The sequence below is a fragment of the Lepus europaeus genome, chromosome 3, assembly GCF_033115175.1.
Source record: "Lepus europaeus isolate LE1 chromosome 3, mLepTim1.pri, whole genome shotgun sequence".
NCBI classification, from domain to species: domain Eukaryota; kingdom Metazoa; phylum Chordata; class Mammalia; order Lagomorpha; family Leporidae; genus Lepus; species Lepus europaeus.
Genome location: NC_084829.1, coordinates 18,268,727 through 18,291,613, shown reverse-complemented (window position 1 = coordinate 18,291,613; position 22,887 = coordinate 18,268,727). Strand labels below are relative to the sequence as shown.

The following is a 22,887-nucleotide window of genomic DNA, read 5'->3' as shown; positions in this document are numbered from 1 at the left end:
TCCTGGTCTCCCATGCGGGTGCAGGGCCCAAGCACTTGGGCCATCCTCCACTGCCTTCCCGGGCCATAGCAGAGAGCTGGCCTGGAAGAGGGGCAACCGGGATAGAATCCGGCACCCCGACCGGGACTAGAACCCGGTGTGCTGGCGCCGCAAGGCGGAGGATTAGCCTGTTAAGCCACGGCACCGGCCTCCACTGCTTTTACCTAGACCATTAACAAGGAGCTGGGTGGGAAGTGGAGTGGTAGGAAGTGGAGCAGCTGGGACACAAACTAGTGCCAATATGGGATACAGGCATCATAGGAAGAGCTTAACCCACTATGCCACACTGCCAATCCCCCATAAGTTTATTTTGAAACTGCTCCTTTCTCTTCTTTCTTCCTTTTTCCTTTTCCACTTCTCATGCTTTGTGCCTACCAGCATTATCCAACAGTGTTACTTAGATAGCTCAGTTACAGATGTATGGACTGGGGCTGGCACTGTGGCAATGCAGTGGGTTAAGCTGCCACCTGAGATACCAGCATCCCCTATGAGCTCTGGCTCATGTCCAGCTGCTCCAATTCCCATCCAGCTCCCTGCTAACAGCCTGAGAAGATGGCCCAAGTCCCTGGACCCCTGCACCCACGTGGGAGACCTGGAAGAAGCTTCTGGCTCCTGGTTTTGGCCTGGCTCAGCCCTGGCTGTTGCAGCCATTTGGGAAGTAAGCCAGGGGATGGAAGATCTCACTCTCTCTCTCTCTCTCTCTCTCTCTCTCTCTCTGAATGCTTCAGGGGCTGGCACTATGGCATACTGTCCCCACCTGAAGCACCAGCATCCCATATAGGCACTGTCTTAAGTCCCAGCTGCTCCACTTCTGATTCAGCTTCCGGCTAATTCACCTGGGAAAAGCAGCAGAAGATGGCCCAAGTGTCTAGGCCCCTGCTACCTACCCATGTGGGAGACCAGGATGAAGCTCCTGGCCCTGGCCTGGCCCAGCCCAAGCTGTTGCTGCCATCTGGGGAGTGAACCAGCAGGTGGAAGATCTCTGACTCTGGCGCTCCTCTCTTGCGCATGCGCTCTTTCAAATCAATCAGCGTGGGAAGTGGCTGCACATGGGTGTGAATAGGAAGCCACAGAGGTACTTAGAGACTGGCTGACTACTGTCAACATCTTTTGAATACACAGTACCTGCGTAAGGATATTTACCAAAGACTTCCACTTCTATAGAAGAATTATCTAGACCAGAGGTCAGCAAACTCTTTTTTAATAATTTATTATTTATTTATTTGAAAGGCAGAGGTATAGAGAGGAAAGAGAGGGACCATCTTTCACTGCTTTCCCAAGTGCATTAGCAGGGAGCTGAGTGGGAAGTGGAGTAACCGGGTCTCAAACCAGCACCCGTATGGGATGCTTGCATCAAAGGCAGCAGCTTAACCCACTGAAGCCCAGTGCTGGCTCCCCAGCAAACTTCTTCTCACAGGGAAATAGTAAGTACCCCTGTAGGTCATACTCTCTCTGTTTCAACAACTCAACTCGGGTAGCATGACAGCAGCTTAGATAATACCCGGATATAAACACTGTTGGCGTCTGTGTTCCAACAAAGCTTCGCCAACACAGGCAGTTGTCCTGCAGGTTGTAGTTCGCCAGCCCCTGGACTCAACTGAAATGAAATCCCCCAGTCAGTGATTTCACTGAGGTTACTGCTCACTCACACAGGTCTGCAGGGAAATGGTTTATAATGGGCTTTTGGGCATTCGGATTTAGGGGGCATCACTTACTTCTCTGATCATTAGAGCAGAAAGCAGACAACACTTTTTTTTTAAGGTCTATTTATTTATTTGAAAGGCAGAGTAACAGAGAGAGGAAGAGAGGGAGAGATCTTCTACCAATAGTTTCACTCCCCAGATGGCTGAAACAGCCAGGTCTGGGTCAGGCTGGAACCAGGAACTCCAGCCAGGAGTCCCACATGGATGAGATACACCCAAGTATTCTTTTCCTTTGAACTGATGTAACACTTGAGGCCAGTGTTGTGGTGTGTCAAGTTAAGCCACGGCTGGCCCAGCCCCAGCCATTGTGGCCAACTGGAGAGTAAACCAGTGGCTGGAAGATTTCTCTCTCTCATCCTCTCTCTCTCTCTATCTCTCTAACTCTGCCTTTCAAATCAATAAAATAAACATTAACAACAACAACAAAAAAGCAACCCCAACAGCAATGTTCAGAGAACTCATTGTGAGAACACTAAACTTTAATCACATTTTCCTATTTTGATTTTGCCCATTCTTATCTTACTTGCTTGAACTCTGGCAGCTCTGCCTATCACCACTGCTTCAGCAGTCAATGTTTATGCCAACTTTTTTCCTTAATATAGAAGAATTAGCTTCTTTCTGTTTGAAATGGAACTCTGCCAGCTCAACTTTTTTTTTTAAGGATTTATTAATTTATTTGAAAGGCAGAGTTATAGAGAGGCAGAGGCAGATAAAAAGAGTGATGAATACCAGCCTATGATGAAGAATTGAATGTGGGCCGGCACCGTGGCTTAACAGGCTAATCCTCCGCCTTGCGGCGCCAGCACACCGGGTTCTAGTCCCGGTTGGGGCACCGGATTCTATCCCGGTTGCCCCTCTTCCAGGCCAGCTCTCTGCTATGGCCCGGGAAGGCAGTGGAGGATGGCCCAAGTGTTTGGGCCCTGCACCCGCATGGGAGACCAGGAGAAGCACCTGGCTCCTGGCTTCAGATCAGCACGATGAGCCGGCCACAGCGGCCATTGGAGGATGAACCAACAGCAAAAGGAAGACCTTTCTCTCTGTCTCTCTCTGTCTCTCTCACTATCCACTCTGCCTGTCAAAAAAAAAAAAAAAAAAAAAAAGAATTGAATGTGAATGGCAGGCACTGAGCAGAGTACTAGTAAGATAAGTAGATCAGTGAATGCAGGGTCAAATATATGGGGTTCATGGAGGAAGTATGGTCTAGTTAAGCTTTGAAAGTTGGGGAGAATTTCACTAGATTGATGTGGGAACAAAGAAGGAAGAAAAGAATAAAGTATTTTTAAGAGTTATTTATTGATTGCCGGTGCCGTGGCTCACTAGGCTAATCCTCCGCCTGCGGCGCCGGCACTCCGGGTTCTAGTCCCCGTTGGGGCACTGGATTCTGTCCTGGTTGCTCCTCTTCCAGGCCAGCTCTCTGCTGTAGCCAGGGAAGGCAGTGGAGGATGGCCCAAGTGCTTGGGCCCTGCACCCGCATGGGAGACCAGGAGGAAGCACCTGGCTCCCGGCTTCAGATCAGCGCATCGTGCCGGCTGTAGCGGCCATTTGGGGGATGAACCAACGGAAGGAAGACCTTTTTCTGTCTCTCTCTCTCTCACTAACTCTGCCTGTCAAAAAAAAAAAAAAAGAGTTATTTATTTATTTGAAAGGCAGAGGCAGTGAGAGAGAGAGAGGGAGAGAGATAGAAAGAGAGAGAGAGATCTTCCATCTGCTGACTCACTTCCCAAATGGCAGCAATGGCCAGCCAGGGCTGGGCTGTCCAAGCCAGAAGCCAGGAACTCCATCCAGATCTCCCATTTGGGTGGCATGGGCCCAAGCACTCAGGCATCTTTTGCTGCTCTCCCAGGTGCATTAGCAAGGAACTGATTTGGAAGTGGAGCAGTCGGGAATTGAACCTGTGCCCCTATGATGCTGGAATCACAAATGGCAGCTTACCCCTCCGTGTCAGAACAGAGTCCCCAAGAAGGAAGTTTCTGGGAAAGGAAACCCAAAGACTGAGGGCATGACGGTTGATAATAACCTGGTTCATCCATGAGACAGCGTAGATTCTGATCTAAATACTGCAACAAACGATGAACATTTAGAAGGAATGGGAAATAATAAAACAGAACAAAGCACTGGTTCAAGGTGGCAGTGAGAACACATGTATCTGTCTCCCCTCAGTAGACAATTAGAACTGTAAACAAGGTCAGTGAACAAGGTCATGACAACAAAGACAAAGAGAGGAGGCCCCACAGGCCATAACTGGTAACTAGATGCTCTTAAAAGATAAGGAGCTGAGTGCAGGTGACCAGTTAAAGCTGCTTTCTCTGAGTCCCTGCCCTTTTGTCCTAAAGGGCAAGCTCCGCTTGGGGACATGGGACTTCTTGCTGGCCTCTCCAGTTTTCTGAGCAATGAACTAGCAGGAAACCAGCTCTGTGTGCAATACTAGAGGAAGCACACAGAACAAAATCAGCTCACTTCCTCTTTTTTAAAAAAGCATAAAAAAGGCACCCTGAAGTCATTGGTGGATGATGGAAATCAGCTACATTTTTTAAAAAATGCAAAAATAAAAGCTGACTACAGAAGAAACAAATTAGGGAACAGAAAAAGGATTTTTCAAACCTCCAATTAGTATTCTCAGAGATATTTTAGAAGATGAAAAACATGTAAAATCAGAATGGGGTGCTGCAAATAAACCACCATTAGCAAACAAGAAAGAGCACGTGGAAACTTAAAATAAGATTCTCTCACCAGAAGAGTAGAAACGGGACATTACAAATAAACAGAGAGACAAAAATTAGAAAATATGGCAGATCAATCCTGGTCCCAGAACTATCCAATAGGAGTTCCAGACAGAGAGCCCAGAGAAAATGTAAAAATAGAAGTTGCTGCAGAATCATTGAAGACAGTATGCCAGAGCTAAGATAGCCATGGATCTTCTGACGGGAAGAGCATACAGAAAGATAAGCAGGATAATAGTAGATGTAATCAGGAAAGAAAAGATTCAGAAAGCACCCAGAATGGGGGAAAAGCAGTTCACCCACAAAGGATTAAAAATTAGACTGATGGGGGGCAATTGGCCCAGCACTTAGGCCACCTGGGATGCCCATATCCCACATCAGACTGCCTGGGTCAAGTCCCAAGTTTGCTTGCAATCCTGCTAATGCACACCCTGGAAGGCAGTAGTCATGGCTCAGATACCCGTGTGGGAGACCTGGACTGCGTTTCTCGCTCTTGGCTTTGGCCTGTCCCGGCTGCAAATGTTGTGGGCATTTCAGGACTGAATCTGAGTACAGACTGTGCTCTGGGCTCTCCTGAGAAGCCACCAGGCCTGTCAGCTGTATTCTCCCCACTAGTTATGTAGCCTTGCCTTCCCCAGTCTCGATGACTGGACCCTCTCAGATTCCGTCCAGAGAGGTGCCCATCTGTTCTGATGGGTGCCCAACCCCATTAAACCTTGCAGCCTTGCTGACCACGAGTCACCGTCTCACATCTGGATTCTTCCTTATGCAAAGACAAGAACTTATTCCGCTCATCTCCACTAACAGTTTGATCAAACCAAGAGAAATCGGGAAATAGCACATGAAAAAAAGTCCCAAATCATTGAATATCAGGGAAGTGAAAGCTGAAATAAAGATGAAATGCCATTATATACTCAGCAAAATGGTTAAAATGTAAGAGACTGACAACACCAAATATTGTGATGTGGAGCAACCAGAACTCCAGGACTCGCACACATTATTGATCGACTACACAATGGTCTGACCACAGGGGAAAAGACTGGCAGTTTCTTATAAAGTGAAACCTAAACCTGCCTTATGACTCAGCACCTCCACTGCTAGGTATTTATTCAAGATAAAGAAAGCTATTGGAGCTAATACCTCTGAGGCGGACTTTATCTAGCCCCGGTATCTGTAGTTCCTCGGTAAAGATGAACTCAGGCAATTTAAGGGAGTGACCCAGGGAGTAAAAGCAGAGTTCTGAGTTACAGACTCAGATCACCCCGATCTGGTGTCAATATTACCCTCTATGCCAAGAGCCTCACAGGCCCTGATCAAATACCCAATCCACCCTTTGACCTCTGCCATTTCAAAAGAAACCTCACGGCCCCTCTATTGCAGTCAAAGGCAGGCCACACGTACTTTGGACCAAGGAAAGGCCCATACACAACCTGATCAGGAACTGCTCAAGCCCCACCACCTTTCCTCTCTCAGCAAGCCCTGGAATTGACTGACAGCTGCCCAACTCCTTGCTCTGGGCATTGCAAAAATCTCCTACTTTCTTTCACCACCCAGATGTCCATGTCTGGCTTGCTGTTCAAGTCTGGCAAAGGTTTCCGGTTCGGGGAGTTCTACAGCAACTCCTCCAACCAGTTTTTGGGCTGTTCTACAACACTATGAATACAAAAACCATGTACAAGAATATTGGCGGCTGGCCGGCGCTGCGGCTCACTAGGCTAATCCTCTGCCTGTGGTGCCGGCACCCCGGGTTCTAGTCCCGGTTGGGGCGCCAGATTCTGTCCTGGTTGCTCCTCTTCCAGTCCAGCTATCTGCTGTGGCCCGGGAGGGCAGTGGAGGATGACCCAGGTGCTTGGCCCTTGTACCCGAATGGGAGACCAGGAGGAAGCACCTGGCTCCGGGCTTCGGATCAGCGCGGTGCGCTGGCCGCAGTGGCCGTTGGAGGGTGAACCAACGGCAAAGGAAGACCTTTCTCTCTGTCTCTCCCTCTCTCTCACTGTCCACTCTGCCTGTCAAAAATAAAAATTAAAAAAAAAAAAAAGAAAAGAAAGAAACAGCTCTCTCTCTCCCACTCCCTTTTATACGGGAGGGGGGTAGGACACCAATTGGTTATGCAAATGGGGCGGGGGCTCAGCAGGCTTCCTGGTCTCAGATCCAGGTGTGACAGGTGCATTCTGGGAAGGTGCGCCTATCAAATTGACAGTTTAAGAGACAGCATTACACTGAAGCAAAACAAGAGTTCCATGTTGCCTAAATATTAGCTACTTCATGCCTATTTATCCCACACCACTTGGGCCCCTGCCACCCACCTGGGAGACCCAGATGGAGTTCCTGGCTCCTGGCTTCAGCCTGGCCTGGCCTCAGCCATTGCAGCCACTTATGGACTGAACCAGCAGTTGGGAGATCTCTCTCTTTCTATGTGTGTGTGTCATTCTAGCTCTTTCAAATAAATAATAAAATAATTTTTTTAAAAAAAGAAAATATTTACAGCAGCTTTCTTCATAGTACCTGAAGACTGGAAAAAGCTCATATGTCCATCCATGGGAGAATGGATACAGAAACTGGTGTATTCATAAAATAAAAGATACAGGATATAACATGGCTGAATCTTGGGGCTGGTGCTGTCGCACAGCAGGTAAAGCTGCCCTCTGTGGTGCTGGCATTCCATATGGGCGTAGATTCAAGTCCCAGCTGCCCCACTTCTGATCCTGCTCCCTGCTAATGTGCCTGGGAAAGCAGTAGGAACAGCCAGAGTGTTTGGACCCTGACCCCCTTGTAGGAGACCTGGATGAAGCTCCTGGCACCTGGCTTCGGGCCAGCCCATTGCAGCCATTGGAAAGTGAACCAGCAGATAAAAGATATCTATCTCTGCCTTTCAAATAAAGAAATAAAATCTTTAAAAAAAAAATAGCTAAACCTCAAAAGCATGCTGAACAGACCACTTTCAGAAAAACTGAATACTGTGTGAATTCAGCTACATATGTTACAGGATCAGAGGTTCTTGTCTGCACCCAAGAAGACGACTCTGGCTGAGCAGAGAGCAGTGGCAAGCCTGCTAGCAGGTTAATGAAAAGGATACACCTGAAGGCCAAGCAGGTGTCTCGGGAAAGAACTGAGTGCCCAGCCAGGCCGCATTCAGACTCAAGGGTATGAGTATGGGCCCCCTCTCCTGCCCAGCTTCTCCTCCCCACTCCCTTTTGGCACACCCCTGGGTGCAGGGCTTTCTGGTGGAATTCCTGAAATGCCTCCCAGGACTTTATCAGCACAGTGCTATTGGACTAACAGCCTCTTTGGTGTAGAGTGGGGAAGATTCTCCTAAGCTGCCCCCAGGAGCAAGCTGGAACCCAATGTATAGCTACTGGTCCACTTTCAGGGTTTGCTTCTGCATTTTTCCTCATTCTACCTCACAAAAATCCCCATCTTCCTCAGCCCCTCTACCACGCACAGGCTAATGTCTACGTTCCTATCTAATACATAAAGCCAAGAAATAGGCATAAGTCATGTATGAATAATTATAAAGACACAACTGAGCCATATTACACCTGGGGGATAGACATGGAGATTTCCTGTGAAGAGCTATGCGGGGATGTTAATGTCCTGTATCTTGACATCGATTTGGGTTGCAGTGTCAAAACTCATTAAACATGCACTTAATATTTGTGCATTTTGTTATGTACTAATTTACTTCAAATGAAAACAACGAAAAATATTGAACTCCATGTAATCGTATGCATGTTAAGTGCTTGAGAATAAAGTGTAGTGATAACTGCAAATGATCTCAAGATGCATAAAAATAAGATCAACAGATGAACGTATGTGATTTTAAAATGTTAATTTTACAGTGTAGGTAATAGGTCTATGTGTGTTCACAGTAAATTTTTTTATTTTAAAGATTTAATTATTTGAGAGGCAGAGTTACAGACAGAGAGAGGGGGAGAGAGAGAGAAAGAAAGGTTTTCCATCCACTGGTTTACTCCCCAAATGGCTGAAATGGCCAGAGCTGGGCTGATTCTTGGCCAGGAGCCTGGAGCTTCTTCTAGGTCTCCCATGCCAGTGCAGGGGCCCAAGCACTTGGGTCATCTTCTGCTGCTTTCCCAGGCCTTAGCAGAGAGCTGGATCGGAAGAGGACCAGCTGGAACTAGAACTGTGCCCACATGGAATGCCAGTGCCGCAGGCACCAGCCCCCACAATAAAATTCTCTTAACTTTTCTTCATAATAAAGTGGGAAAAAAGCAAATATTGCTTTCAATACTTTATCATAAAACTAGAATGTTATGCACAGCTAAGCCATCAACCTAGCGTAAAGACAAAATAAAGCTGTTTTGTACTAGCAATAATGAATGGATGCAGGTTCTGTTTTGTTTTTTTGCCTCCCAAGAATCTCAGGCCACCCCTCCTGCCTCATTTTTGGTTCTTGTGGTTCTGGTGAGGTATTCTCACCTCTCAACATTAGGGGTGGGCTTCTGACCCAGGTTGAGCCACCCAGGTTACTGCTGGGCTTGGCCACACGCTGGGTGCAGAGATGAGCCAAGCAAGGTCTAGCCAAGCCGCCCTTGGGAGCTGCAGCACTGGCCCAGCCCCAGCTGCTATGGGCATCTGGGAAGTGAGCTAGCAGGTGGTAGCTCTGTTTCTCTGTCTCTGTTTTTCTCTCTCTCAAATAAATGAACAAAAACTTTAATTCCAAGGAGCGAGGAGGACACAGAGACACACGGAGAGAAGGGCATGGAAGGGCAAAGCAGGATTGGAGAAATGAAACCACAAGTCAAGGAAGAGCAGACACCAGATTTCCCAGAGCTGTGAGAACCTAGGAAGAGGCAGGAAGGATTCTTCGCTAGAGACCAGAGAGAGCTGGGTCCTGACCCCTTGATATCATACTTCCGGTTTCCGGAATTGTGACAGCATACATTTCTGCTATTGGCCAGCACTCTGGTGCAGCAGGTTAAGCTGTGACCTGCAGCACCGGCATCCCATACAGGCACCAGTTCAAGTGCTGGCTGCTCCACTTCAGATCCAGCTCCCTGCTAATGCCCTTGGGAAATCAGTGGAGATGGCCCATATCCCTGGGCCCCTGTACCCAGGTGGGAGACCCAGATGAAGCTCCTGGCTCCTGGCTTCAGCCTGGCCTAGCTCTGGTTGTTGAAGCCATTTGGAGAATGAACCAGCAGATGGAAAATCTCTCTGCCTCTCCTTCTCTCTGTAACTTTGTCTTTCAAATAAATAAATTAATCTTTTAAAAAAACATTCTGCTATTTAAATTACCATATAGTTTGTGCTATTTTTTTTCTGGAAGCTCCTAAAAACTCTAAGAAAAAAAAGTTCAAATGGGAAGCAAACTAAAATGTGGTACAACAGTTGCGCAACCAGTGGAGTGAATGATAATTGTATGGATTTTAAGAACACTCTAGGGGGCCGGTGGTGTGGCATAGTAGGCTAAGCTTCCGCCTGCAGCGCCAGCATCCTAGACACATTCACACGTTCTCTCTCTCTGGCTGTGTGGCTTACCTTCATCATGGTGGCTGGATTCCAAGTGCAAACATCCCAAGAGGTAGGAAAGGAAACTGTGGTTGTTAAAGGCTGGCTTGAACATTGGCACACAATCCCTTCTCCTGTAGTCTGAGTTAGGCGCTATCCAAAGCAGGGGATAGAAAACCCATTCCTTGATGGAAGAAATGGTGTCAGAGGATTTGGATGCCATATTTTAAAATTGCTGCCAGCCTTAATTAGGAGGGCATGAGAGCCTGTGTGTGTGGTTCTGGTTTGGAAAGCAGGATGGGGATTATACAGGTGGCTTTACTTCCTGATCATTGCTTGATCTTTACATTTATGATTTGTATTTTTCAAAAGATTTATTTATTTGAAAGTCAGAGTTACATAGAGAAAGAAGGTGAGGCAGAGAGAGGTAGAGACAGAGAGAGAGGTCTTCCATCCGCTGGTTCACTCCCCAGATGGCCACAACGGCCAGAGCTGCGCCAATCCAAAGCCAGGAGCTTCTTCCGGGTCTCCCACGTGGGTGCAGGGGCCCAAGGACTTCCTCTACTGCCTTCCCAGGCCATAGCAGAGCGCTGGATCAGAAATGAAGCAACCAGGGACTTGAACGGGTGCCCATATGGGATGGTAGCACTGCAGGTGGTGGCCTCACTCGCTACGCCACAGTGCTGGCCCCAATTTGTATATTTTTCTGAACATATAGTCAATAAAAGACATTAAAAAAATCATGAAAACCTAAATCAATCTCTAAGATTTAGTAGCATGGTACCATGGTTTAGCACATGAGCTCTGTGGGTTGGCCTACCTTGAGTTTGAGTCTAGTTCTGCTAATTCCAAGCTTTGTGCCTCGGTTTCTTTGTAAAATGTGGAGTTGTTATGAGGATTAAACGATTTGATGCAGGCAAAGCATTCCCAGAAGAAAAAATTTTAGAAATAAAAAGTGCTTATTTTAATGAAGTGAAAATGGCAGTATGCTTATGAAGAACAATGTCTACAGGACACTGCCGTCCGTGGTAGATGACTCGATACACCCATTTCCCAGATGGGCAAAAACTATCAGTGGGATCGAGATACATAAGAAACTAACAACAATTCTTACCAAAAGTTCAGTCCTTGTCCATGGAGCCTCATCAAATTCATGTGGACAAGGCTTGAGGATAAAGGAAAGTTTGATCTACAATAGATGAAGAGCGTAGCACAGGCACATTTGCAGAACTACCTGCTGCAGGAGGGGGCTTCCCTGTTTTTAAGGACAATGCACAGAGGGGAGCGAGAAATAAGGGGGACAAAGGAGAGGGACAGCTGCCTGCTGGACTTCCTGGGTGATGAGCGGATGGCTGCAGTCACAGGAGTGATTGGGTTTGCTCGCATCTTTAATTCATTTGCAAGTCCCTGGTTGGTCAGCAGTACCGTACTCTGCAGGGAATTTTTCTGACGGCCAAGTGGGCTTTGGTACTGTTTGCCCTGGGCCTGAAATTTCCCTGCCTGGACCTAGAAGTTTCCTTGAGACATCAAGGTGCTCACCTATTTGAAAAGCAAATGACCTCGTGAGCCCAGTATTAGGACCTTGGAGAACCAGCCGTCCCACTCCCCAGAGCCAGTTAATTTTAGTGTTATCAAAGGCAGAGAAGAGGCCGCACCACGGCTCACTTGCCTAATCCCCCGCCTGCGGTGCTGGCACCCCGGGTTCTAGTCCTGGTTTGGGCGCCGGATTCTGTCCCGGTTGCTCCTCTTCCAGTCCAGCTCTCTGCTGTGGCCCGGGAAGGCAGTGAAGGATGGCCCAAGTGCTTGGGCCCTGCACCCCATGGGAGACCAGGAGAAGCACCTGACTCCTGGCTTCGGATCGGCCATTTCGGGGTGAATCAACAGAAAAGGAAGACCTTTCCCTCTGTCTCTCTCTCACTGTCTAACTCTGCCTGTCCCCCCACCCATCCCCTCCCCCCCCCAAAAAAAAGAAAGAAAAAAGGCAGAGAAGAACACTTTAAGCTGAGGGAGAGAATGGGAGACCGGGGCCAGATGGTATCTAGCATCTGCATCCAAGCACATTTAGGAGCTCGGTTTCACGTTGGTGACCCGTGGAGAGACGGCCCGGGTCAGGGAAACAGGAGTTGGGGAGCGATTTTTTTGCAGCACAGATTTTGGCATTTTGAATTTTTCGAGTGTAATCTATGAAGTCTGCATCTGGGAAACGGGGCTGGCGAAGGGCAGAGGGCTGAGGACTGCTGGTCTTCTTCATGTGTTTTCAGGGCACACAAGCTGCTCTGATTAAAACACTAAAAGAAAAGATCTGACAAAGACTAGGCAAGGACATTTAGACTTGATTTATGCCTGAAAATGGCACAGGGCGTGCTGCTAAGGAGATAGACATAGATACTTGGAGAATTCCAGAAGATGAAACGTGTAGATAGAAAATGACAGAGTTGGACCAGTGGTGTAGAAGGTTAGGCCTCCACCTGCAGTGCCGGCATCCCATACTGGCACCGGTTTGAGTCCTGGCTGCTCTGCTTCTGATCCAGCTCTCTGCTATGGCCTGGGAAAGCAGTAGAAGATGGCCCAAGTCCTTGGGTCCCTGAACCCACGTGGGAGACCTGGAAGAAGCTCCTGGCTCCTGGCTTTGGCCTGGCCCCACCCCAGCTGTTTCGCCATTTGGGGAATGAACCAGTGAGTGGAAGATCTCTTTCTCCTTCTTTGTATCTCTTTCAAATAAATAATTAAATCCTTTTTTAAAAATGGCAGAGTGAAGATGACTGCATTCTTGGCCTGAGTGATTGTTATAGACCGAATTGTGTCCCCCAAAATCCCTATGTTAAAGTTCTAGCTGCCAGCACCTCAGAAGTCAACAGTGTTTGGAGATAAAGCCTCTAAAGATGTAATCATGAAGGAATGAGACGAGAGTAGCCCCCAGTCCAAATGACTGGATGACACAGGCACAGGAGGAGTACGTGAGGACACAGAAAGACAGCCATCAAATACACTGCCAGTACTTGTTGAATAAGTGAGAAGTCAGATCTCTCACTGTCTCTTTAAGGTTTATTTATTTTGAAAGTCTCATTTAGAGAGAAAGAAGGAGAGACAGGAAGCGAGCTCTTCCAGCTGCTGGTTCACTCCCCAAATGGTCACAACCACCAGGGCTGGGCCAGGCTGAAGCCAGGAGCTCCATCCATGCCTCCCACATGGGTGCTGGGATCCAAGTACTTGGGTCATTATCAGGGAGCTGGACCAAAAGTGGAGCAGCTGGGACATGAATCGGTGCCAATATGGGATGCCGGTGGTGTCGTAGGCAGTGGCTTTACTCATTACCCCACAACCCCAACCCCCCCCTCCCATTTTTTTTTAAAAATGTACCCAGTCCAGGTCTATTATTATGGCAATACAAGGGAACTAATGTTGTAACTAAAACCCACTATGCCCAGGGGCAGGAAAATGGAGAGTGAGGCCAGTTTGAGCAGGTGAGTACATTCACATGGCAGCACCAGTGAAATAGACAAGAGTAAATAACCAGTGGGTCGTTGGAAAAGAAGGACTCGAGCTAAAGCAAGAAAACAGCACAGGCCTGTTTTAGCAAAGAAGAAATCACTGTGGGAAGGATGACGTAACCCAAGAGTGAAAGACGGAAACGTGCAGTAAAGGAATAGCAAGAGGGGATGAAGGAGGAGAAAGGGCCGTCAGCGAAGAGGACAAAAGCCAAAGGAGATGGCATTTTACAGGAAAGAAAGGTTGTTGGCTTTTTTTTTTTTTTTTTTTTAATGCAGCAGGGAGTTCAAGAAGATGAGAAACCAGAAAAATAATGGATTTTGCTAAAGAGAGGTCACTGTTGACTTTGCGAGAGCAGTGTCAGAGCGGCTGTGGGGTAGAACCAGACGGGAGAGCGCACGGCAGGTGCAGGGAACTGCAGGGCTGTCACACGCTTAAGAGGTTGGGGGGCCCCACAGAGAAGCTATGTGGTGGGGGTGAAGGCAAGCAGGAAAGGAATCCATGACACTCTCTCTCTGCCTCTCCTTCTCTCTGTGTGTAACTGACTTTTTTTTTTTTTAAAGATTTATTTTTTTGAAAGTTAGAGTTAAACAGAGAGAGGAGTGGCAGAGAGAGAGAAAGAGGTCTTCCATCCGCTGGTTCATTCCTCAGATGGCCACAACGGCCAGAGCTGTGCCAATCTGAAGCCAGGGGATTCTTCTGGGTCTCCTAGGCGGATGCAGGGGCCCAAGGACTTGAGCCATCTTCTACTGCTTTCCCAGGCCACAGCAGAGAGCTGGGTCGGAAGTGGAGCAGCCGGGACTAGAACCGGCGCCCATATGGGATGCCGGTGCTTCAGGCCAGGGCGTTAACCCACTGCGCCACAGCACCGGCCTCATAACTGACTTTTAAATAAATAAACCTAAATAAAATTAAAATTTAAAAAAAGGATACACATGGGATGGTGGCAGGTGGGGCAAGGTGCCTTACAGGTATCTCCAGCTCACCGGACCTACCATGTCTTTAAGGGTTCCCCCCACCCCAGGAACACTAGGCCCTGAGCAAACAGTAACAACAGTCTGCACATAACCCTCAGCCTGACCAGAGTCCACTTGGCCAGCATCAACATTCCCAAAAGCACACATATTACTGACCAATCAGAGGAGGCCGACAAACACTGTGGACCAATCAGAGATGTACCCATGAGCTGACCGTGCAGCTCCCATCCCCAGTTTCGCAATCCATAAGAGCCCTTGCTTGCCCTTAACCCCAGGGCAGTCCAGGAGCTAAGGGTTTGCAGCTGTGCCCCTTGCTCTGCACTTTGTAATAACGAAGTCCGCTTCTCTGCTATCAGTGACTGGCTCTCTGTGTGTGGGGTGAGTGGATCCAGGTGGGTGGGTTCTGCTGCAGAAGTGGAGTTACCAGATCCAAGGGTGTTCGTTTGACATTGACAGTGTTCAGATGTCCTCAGTGCTGGTATAGTCCTCTAGGAATTCATTCCTGCCTCGACAGTGCTCTGTACGCCAGGGGGCTGATCTCTGATCCTTTGCTGCCAACTTCCAATTGACCAGGTGCATGCTCTTGTGAGGTGGTCCCAGCCGGCGGCCCGTACTCCACAATGTACCAGCACAAGCTCTGCCCTTCCCCGTCAGGTCTGATGGAAACTACCACCTGGGGTTGCCTGTCATTGGGTGCTTCACCTGAACCCTCCACGCAGCTCTGTAAACAGTCTTCCATCCGTGACGCTTTCAACAAGCGATGTGAAGGTTAGGGTGTCCCAGTTACACTCCCACAATTTCCCTTTGAGTGTTTGTTTTCCCATACTTCTGCCCATGTTGTCATGTCAAATGTTTTAAAGATTTTTCTAGGGGCTGGCATTGTGGCATGGCAGGTTAAGCCTCTGCCTATGACATTGGCATCCATATGAGCACTGGTTGGAGACCTGGCTGTTCCACTTCTGATTCAGCTCCCTGCTAATGTGTCTGGGAAAGCAGAAGACGGCCTAAGTGCTTGGGCGCCTGCACCCATGTGGGAGACCCAGATGAAGTTCCAGGCTCTTGGCTTCAAAGGCGCTATGTAGATGCTCAGTCTCAGGTCTGAGAATTCACCCTACAGATAAACACAAGTATATAAACCTAGAATCTAAAAGACAGCAGTATTTCCTACTTGTTGAGTGCTTGCTATGTACGAGCAACAGGCAAGGCTTTGTGCATTTAATCCTTGCAAGAACCTTGTGAGTTTGGTGCTGTGGTTATCTGCGTCTTACACTTGAGGCAGTATGGTGAAGCTAAGACGTTTGCCTCTGGTCTCAGAGTTAGTAAGTGGCAGCATCAGGATTCAAACTCTATGACCCCAGTGTGGCGCTATAAGGAAGTCCAAGGAGTGCTGTTTGAAAACAGACTGAACACAGACCTCAATGACCCTACTTTGAGGACTGGGTAAATAAATTTATGGTATATCATATACAAAGAAATTCCACATGGCTTAAAAAATAATGGAATAGCACTACATGTGTGGATGTAGAAAAGTCTCTGAGAGACACAGTAGGTGAGGAGGAAAAGCAAAAGTGCAGAACACGGCACACCTATGTACTCCTTTGTATATAAACATGAGACACCGTTTTCAAAATCTGGGAGACAGAGCTCCCATTCTTCGTCTCACTCCTCAAATGCCAACAACAGCCTGGGATTGGCCAGGTCAAAGTCTGAAGTCAGGAATTCAACCCAAGTCCCCCACATGAGAGGCAGGGATCCAACTACTTGTGTCTCGCAGGGTGCGCATTAGCAGGAAGCTGGAATCAGAAGTGGAGCTGGGACTGGAAACCAGGCACTCCAATATGGATGCAGGGGTCCCAGGTGGCATCTTAACTGCTAGGCCAAATGCCCATGACCCTGAAAGACACATTTTTATTTTCTCTCCAAAGAAGGACTGATAATTGAGGGATAATTTTTTCTGCATATACTTTTTAGGGCTGTTCCAGTGTGCACTTTTCTATTAAGACACGTAATTAAACAAAACATCACACAGCTACACATGCAAACATGTGTAAAGTTACCAAAACAGTAACAAGTAAGTTTTCTTTAAAAAGATTTATTTTAGGTGGCCAGCGTTGTGGAGTAGCGGGTAAAGTTGCTGCCTGAAGTGCTGGCATCCCATATAGGCACTGGTTTGAGTCCTGGCTGCCCCTCTTCCAATCCAGCTCTCTGCTGTGGCCTGGGATAGCAGTGGAAGATGGTCCAAGTGCTTGGGCCCCTGCACATATGTGGGAGACCCAGAGGAAGATCCTGGCTTCAGATCAGTGCAGCTCTGGCTGTTGTAGCCAACTGAAGAGTGAACCAGTAGATGGAAGACCTCTCTCTCTCTGTCTGCCTCTCCTTTTTTCCCTGTGTAACTCTTTCTAGTAAATAAATAACATCTTTAAAAAATAATAAAAAAGATTTTATTTGAAAGGAAGAGAAGGGGGCAGATCTTCCATTCACTGGTTCATATCCTAAATGGCTGCAATGGCCAAAGCTTAGAGCCTGGAACTCCATCAGGGTCCCCTATGTGTGTGGCGGGGGCCCAAACACTAGGGCCATCTTCTGCTGCTTTCCCAAGCACATTAGCAGGGAACTGGACCAGAAGTGGAACAGGGACTGGTACTGTGGCGTAACAGATTAAGCCACTGTCGACTCTGTCGGCATCCCATATGGACACTGGTTCAAGTCCTAGCTGCTCCACTTGCAATCCAGCTCCCTGCTAATGCCTGGGAAAGCAGAAGACAGCGCAACTACTTGGAAGATGGCGCTTGCGCTCTCTCGCTCTCGCTTGCTCTCTCTCTCTCTTTCTCTGGCTCTGCCTTTCAAATAAATCTTTAAAAAAGTAGAGCAGCTGGGACTTGAACCAGCACCCACAAGGGATGATGCTAGCCTAGTAACAGGTAACATTTATTGAGCTGTGTTCTAAGTGTTTTACGTAGCTCATCTCACTGAGTATTCAAAAGTACCCTGTAACGTGGGTATTATTCTTACTCCCATTTGCATTCCCATGTTTATTGCAGCACTATTCACAATGGCCAAGAAATAGAAACAACCTAATTATCTACCCACTTAAGGAATGAATGGGAAGTGTGGTGTGTATATATACAACTACAAAAAATGGTAAATAAGGGGCTGGTGATGTGGTGCAGTGGGTTAAGCCACTGCTTGTAATTCTGATATCCCGCAGTGGAATGCCAGTTCTACCTCTGCTTCCAATCCAGCTCCCTGAAATACACCTGGGAAACAGTGGATGACGGCCCACGTTCCCGGGCTCCTGCCACCCACAGGGGAGACCTGGATGGCATTCTGGGCTCCAGGCTTCACCCTGGCCCAGCGGTGGCTGTTGTGGGCATTTGGGGAATGAAACAGAAGACAGAAATCTCTTATTCTATCACTCTGCCTTCCAAATAAAAAGCTCAATCTTTTTTTTAAAAAAAAGATAAAATATTGTCCTTTGCAACAACACGGATGGAATTGGAGGTCATTATGTTAAGTGAGGTAACCCAAGTACAGAAAGATAAGTATTACATGATGTCACTCATGTGGAGTCTAAAAAAAAGATGACCTCACAGAAGCTAAAAATAGAATTTTGAGCCCAGTGACTGGAGAAGGAAAGACACAGGGGGGAGTGGGGGATGGTTCACTAACAGGCACTAAGTTACAGCTGGATAGGAGCAAGACATCGTGGGGTTCTATTGCATACTAGGTGACTATACCGAATTGTATGCTTATTTATAAAAATAACTGAAAAAGATAGGATTTTGAATGTTTTCCATAAGTAAATTATTAAATGTTTGAAGAGATAAATATATTTACCCTGATTGGACATTACATAGAGTATACATGTGTCAAAACATCACACGCACAATTTTTTTTGTGTATGTGTTTCAGATTGCTTGTAGAATTTTAAATAAATAAATAAATAACACAGGAACTCAGTAGCAGAGATTTAGGAATTTGGCCCAGGCAGAAGGAGAGGAAGGAAGGAAGGAAAGAAGGAAGAAAGGAAGGAAGGAAGGAAGGAAAGGCAAGTAGAGAGAAGCAGAAAGAGAAACCTTTCCCATACACTAGTTTGTCCCGAAATGCCCACAACAGCCAAGGTTGGGCCAGGCTTGCGCCAGAAACCCAGGATGCCATCCGGGTCTCCCTGTCACCTGTCAGGGGTCCAAGTACTTGTGTCATCCCTGCTGCACCCCAGGGTGCACATTAATAGGAAGCTGGAATTGGAGGAGCTGCACTCAAACCCTGTGAGCATTCCAGGCAGCATCTCAACCATCAAAACAAATGCCTACCCGCAAACTTTTTTTTTTTTTTTGACAGGCAGAGTTAGTGAGAGAGAGAGAGATAGAGAGAAAGGTCTTCCTTTTTCCATTTGTTCAACTCCCAAGTGGCTGCTACGGCTGGTGCACTGTGCCGACCCGAAGCCAGGAGTCAGATGCCTCCTCCTGGTCTCCCATGCGGGTGCAGGGCCCAAGCACTTGGGCCATCCTCCACTGCACTCCCGGGCCACAGCAGAGAGCTGGACTGGAAGAGGAGAAGCCAGGACTCGAACTGGCACCCATATGGGATGCTGGCACTGCAGGCAGTGGCTTTACCCACTACGCCACAGCGCCAGAACAGTGAATTCATTTCTTTGCATTTATTCTTGTCAAAATATCAACCTGTTTGCCTATTTTAATTGAATTTTTGTTTTTATGAAGTTTTTTTTTTTTAAAAAAAAGAATTATTTTATTTATTTGAAAGGTAGAGCTACAGAGAGAATCTTCCATCTGCTAGTTCACTCCCCAAATGGCTGCCATGGCTGGAGCTAGGCCAATCTGGAGCCAGGACCTTTTCCAGGTCTCCCACGTCGGTGCAGGGGCCCAAGCATTTGAGCCACCCTCCACTGCTCTCCCAGGCACATTAACAGAGAGCTGGATTGAAGTGGATCAGCCAGGACTTAAATCGACCACCACATGGGAGGCTGACATTGCAGGCCGTGCCATAACCCACTATGCCACAATGCCAGCCTCTCTATTAAAAGTAGTTTATTCACTTATTCATATAGATAAGCACGTGCTTTGTTTTATTGTTTCTTCTGTAACCAGTGGTAGGCATCAAGATCTGGTATTTGAATCTTTTCTGCACCCTGTTGTCAATACTTCAGTGTCTGTATCAGTTACATTTAATCTGGACATACAGGTCTGGCTGGATGAACTTCTTGGTCTTTTTTTTTTTTTTTTTTTGAGGATCTTGGGTTTCACAGGGGCCTGAGGACAGCCATGACAATGATAAGACTGTCATCTCCATAGGCAGTGCTGAGCAAGAGAGCAAGACATGCATTTATTATTTATTTATTTTTTATCTGAAAGGCAGGAAGAGAGAGAGAGATGTTCTATCTACTGGTTCATTCCTCAAATACTGACAACAGCCAAAGCTGGGCCAGGCTGAAGCCAGGAGCCCGGAACTCCATCCAGGTCTCCCACATAGGTAGCAGGGACCAAAGTACTAGAGCCATCACCTGCTGCCTCCCAGGGAGTGTGATAGCAGGAAGCTGGAATCAGAAGCAGAGACAGGACTTGAATCCAGACACTAATATGGGATGCAGGTGTCCCACGCAGCACCTTACATGCTGCCCATCATGGAATTTTTAGAAATCTATTTTCCAGAAATCAATCCTATATATAAATTATGGAAAGAGGAAACATGCATTGAGCAAACAGGAAATTGTACAACCTGCCCTAACTATCCTTGCACCTGAGGATACCTGCCTTTGCCAATTCATAGCCAGTTTAGCCGAGCCTTGCTTACCACTAGAACCTCTTTTTCATTCAGGTGCCCATTTAAAACGTATTTATCCAGTCCTTTTGCAAGAAAATGGTCTTTCTTGAAGTGGTAGGAAGTAACTCCATTATTGTGGCCACAGGCCTTGGTCTTTTCATTACACTTATTTCTAACTGACACGATTGAAGCTGCGGTAGAGGCCTTCCCAAGGTCAGCAGAAGTAAAAGGGAGGCGTCTGTCCTGGGAACGAGATGTGGCTGCTATCTGCTTGCCTATGAGTGCTTCAGCCGTAGTCCCTGTCTGCTATGGAACCATTTCAGGCTCTGCTTGTGAGTACAGAGCAATGGTGTTCAACCTCGCCAGACAGCTGGCATGTCAAAAACAAACCATCATTAGTAACTACCTACACATGGGCCGTATTGCATCGATTCCTATGGCTGCCATGTAACATTAGAATATGCAATCAAGGCCGGCGCTGTGGCTCACTAGGCTAATCCTCCACCTGCAGTGCCGGCACACCGGGTTCTAGTCCCAGTCCAGCTCTCTGCTGTGGCCTGGGAGGGCAGTGGAGGATGGCCCAAGTGCTTGGGCCCTGCACCTGCATGGGAGACCAGGAGGAAGCACCTGGCTCCTGGCTTTGGATCAGCGAAGTGCGCCAGCCGTAGTGGCCATTTGGGGGTGAACCAATGGAAGGAAGACCTTTCTGTCTCTCTCACTGTCTATAACTCTCTCTCTGTCTCTCTGAAAAAAATAAAATAAAATAAAATAAAAAGAATATGCAATCAAATGTATGCATATAGCCATATAAGGGAAACAAAGGCTAAAACCACATATAAGGAAAAACCCCTCTTTGTTCTGGGCTCAGGCTTTTGGATAAGAAATTCCACCTTGGCCTTATGTCAGCATAAATAATAAAGACTACTTGCTGTTAAAAGGCCTTGGTGTCTGGTCTCTGTACATGAATCCTGCTACACTATCTAACAGCTTCATCCCTTCTGATTTCCGTTTAGTTTGAGGTGTTAAACCTCTAGGCCAAGTCTGGGCCAGGGCCTGTTTTGGGGCTGCCTGGGAGCTAAGAAAGGCTTTCATATCTTTTTAATGGTTATAACAAACAAATGAACAAAGGCTGTCAATACAGAAACCATAAAACATTTGCTCCCTCGCTCTTTACAGAAAGAATCTTGCTAAGCTCTGATAGAAAATGGTCAACAATTGCCCTTCCCTCTCCAGCTAAGTCAGAGAAAAGGAATTACCCTAAACTTTGGTAAAAGGAACCCATAGCTGTTAAACTGATTGGCGGCCACTGGTTCAGACTGAGCCCCTGTATTGTGCTCTAACAGACCCAACCAAAATGGGGTCATTCGTGCTAAAGTCCTGAATGCTCCAGCCAAGTAAGCTGTTTAGTTGACCTTCTAGGCATCAGGACAGAGAGGAAGGGGAGAAAACAGTCAAATCTGAAGCATGCAAATGCTAGCCAACAGATAAGGAAGTTCCCTCTGCTCTAATCTTCTCAAGAGTTACTTTGAAACAACTGATCCTTTTTTGTCCCTGGTTTCTGCTTTCCTCTACCTTTTTCCGGCCTGAATACTTAAGGCTCAGGCTGCCTGCCTTGCCAATTATTCCTTGCTCAAAGAAACTGTTACATTTATTTTGTCCAAAATGTGTTCTTTTTCCGTGGTTGTCCACCTCTGCGGGACCCTTGGTCCTGGAGTGCCTTCATTTCTGTCTCCAGCTCTCCTGTAGCTCTTTAAAACCACGTCTGCTGGGCTTAAGGGACCTCCAGCGGGCAGAACCATAGACCACACCGAGGAGCCCAGTCATGAGGCTTAGCAGGTGAATCATTTGTGGTTTGCAGGGTTTTCCAGAAGCCATCGCTCCTGCCCCAGCCAGGAGCTAAGGCCCCCAGCCTGCAGGGAGGCGCACTCCTGGAGAGAGGTTTCCGCAGGAACTCTGCCCAGTGGAGCTCCCTCAAATCAGAGGACACTCTCTTTTAACGAGTGCAGAGGCTTAGGTGAACTTGATGTGGACATGGGTGTGTTCATTTTACTCCAGGCTCTTGTCTTACACAAAGATAAGATTACTAAGTGCAAACATGTGTAAGGTGCACAAAGTGCTAAAATTTATTCAATAGAGGACAAGGGAACACACACACACACATGCATGTTGCCCCACATAAAGAAGTACCCCTTATGAGCAGAGGATTGCTTGAAGGGAGGAGGAATGAGGGAAGGAACATAGAAAGAGAAGGAGAGGGAGAGAGAGGGAGAGGGAGAAAGAGAGAGAGCTCCTGTGCAGCACCTCCAGCCTTAGTCTGTGGTGAAAGAGAGTGAGAGATAGCTTCCTTCCAATGTCGGCCTCTTTTGTGAGGTAGGGGTTGGCGCCTCTACACGCGTGAAGCCACCTGGGAATTTTGTGGTACCTGCATAAACTCCATGTGGAACTTAATCTCCATATTCTCATGGCGCTCCCTCCCTCAGGTCCCGGATGAAGCAGGTAGATCCGGGGAAAGGGGGCGTTTTGATGGATGTGTAGGGCGTTTCATTGGGGTGTTTGCAGAGACGTTGAGCCTATACAGACCTAAACCAGCCTCCTGGTTACATGGAATCCAGCTCACAAGAGGAGAGCCTGCAACACTTGGTTGTTTGGCCCATTCCCATAGGCCTGTGGCTCATCTCATTCTAGAAGTTCTGGGAGCCACAGTGACTG

At 47.5% G+C, this 22,887-nt stretch overlaps 1 protein-coding gene across 4 annotated transcripts in view; it reads right to left on the bottom strand.

Moving 5' to 3' along the window:
• The window catches only part of C3H6orf62 (chromosome 3 C6orf62 homolog), an 85,311-nt gene that overhangs the window by 37,348 nt on the left and 25,076 nt on the right, over positions 1 to 22,887 (bottom strand). The gene's annotated exons all lie outside the window — the stretch shown is intronic.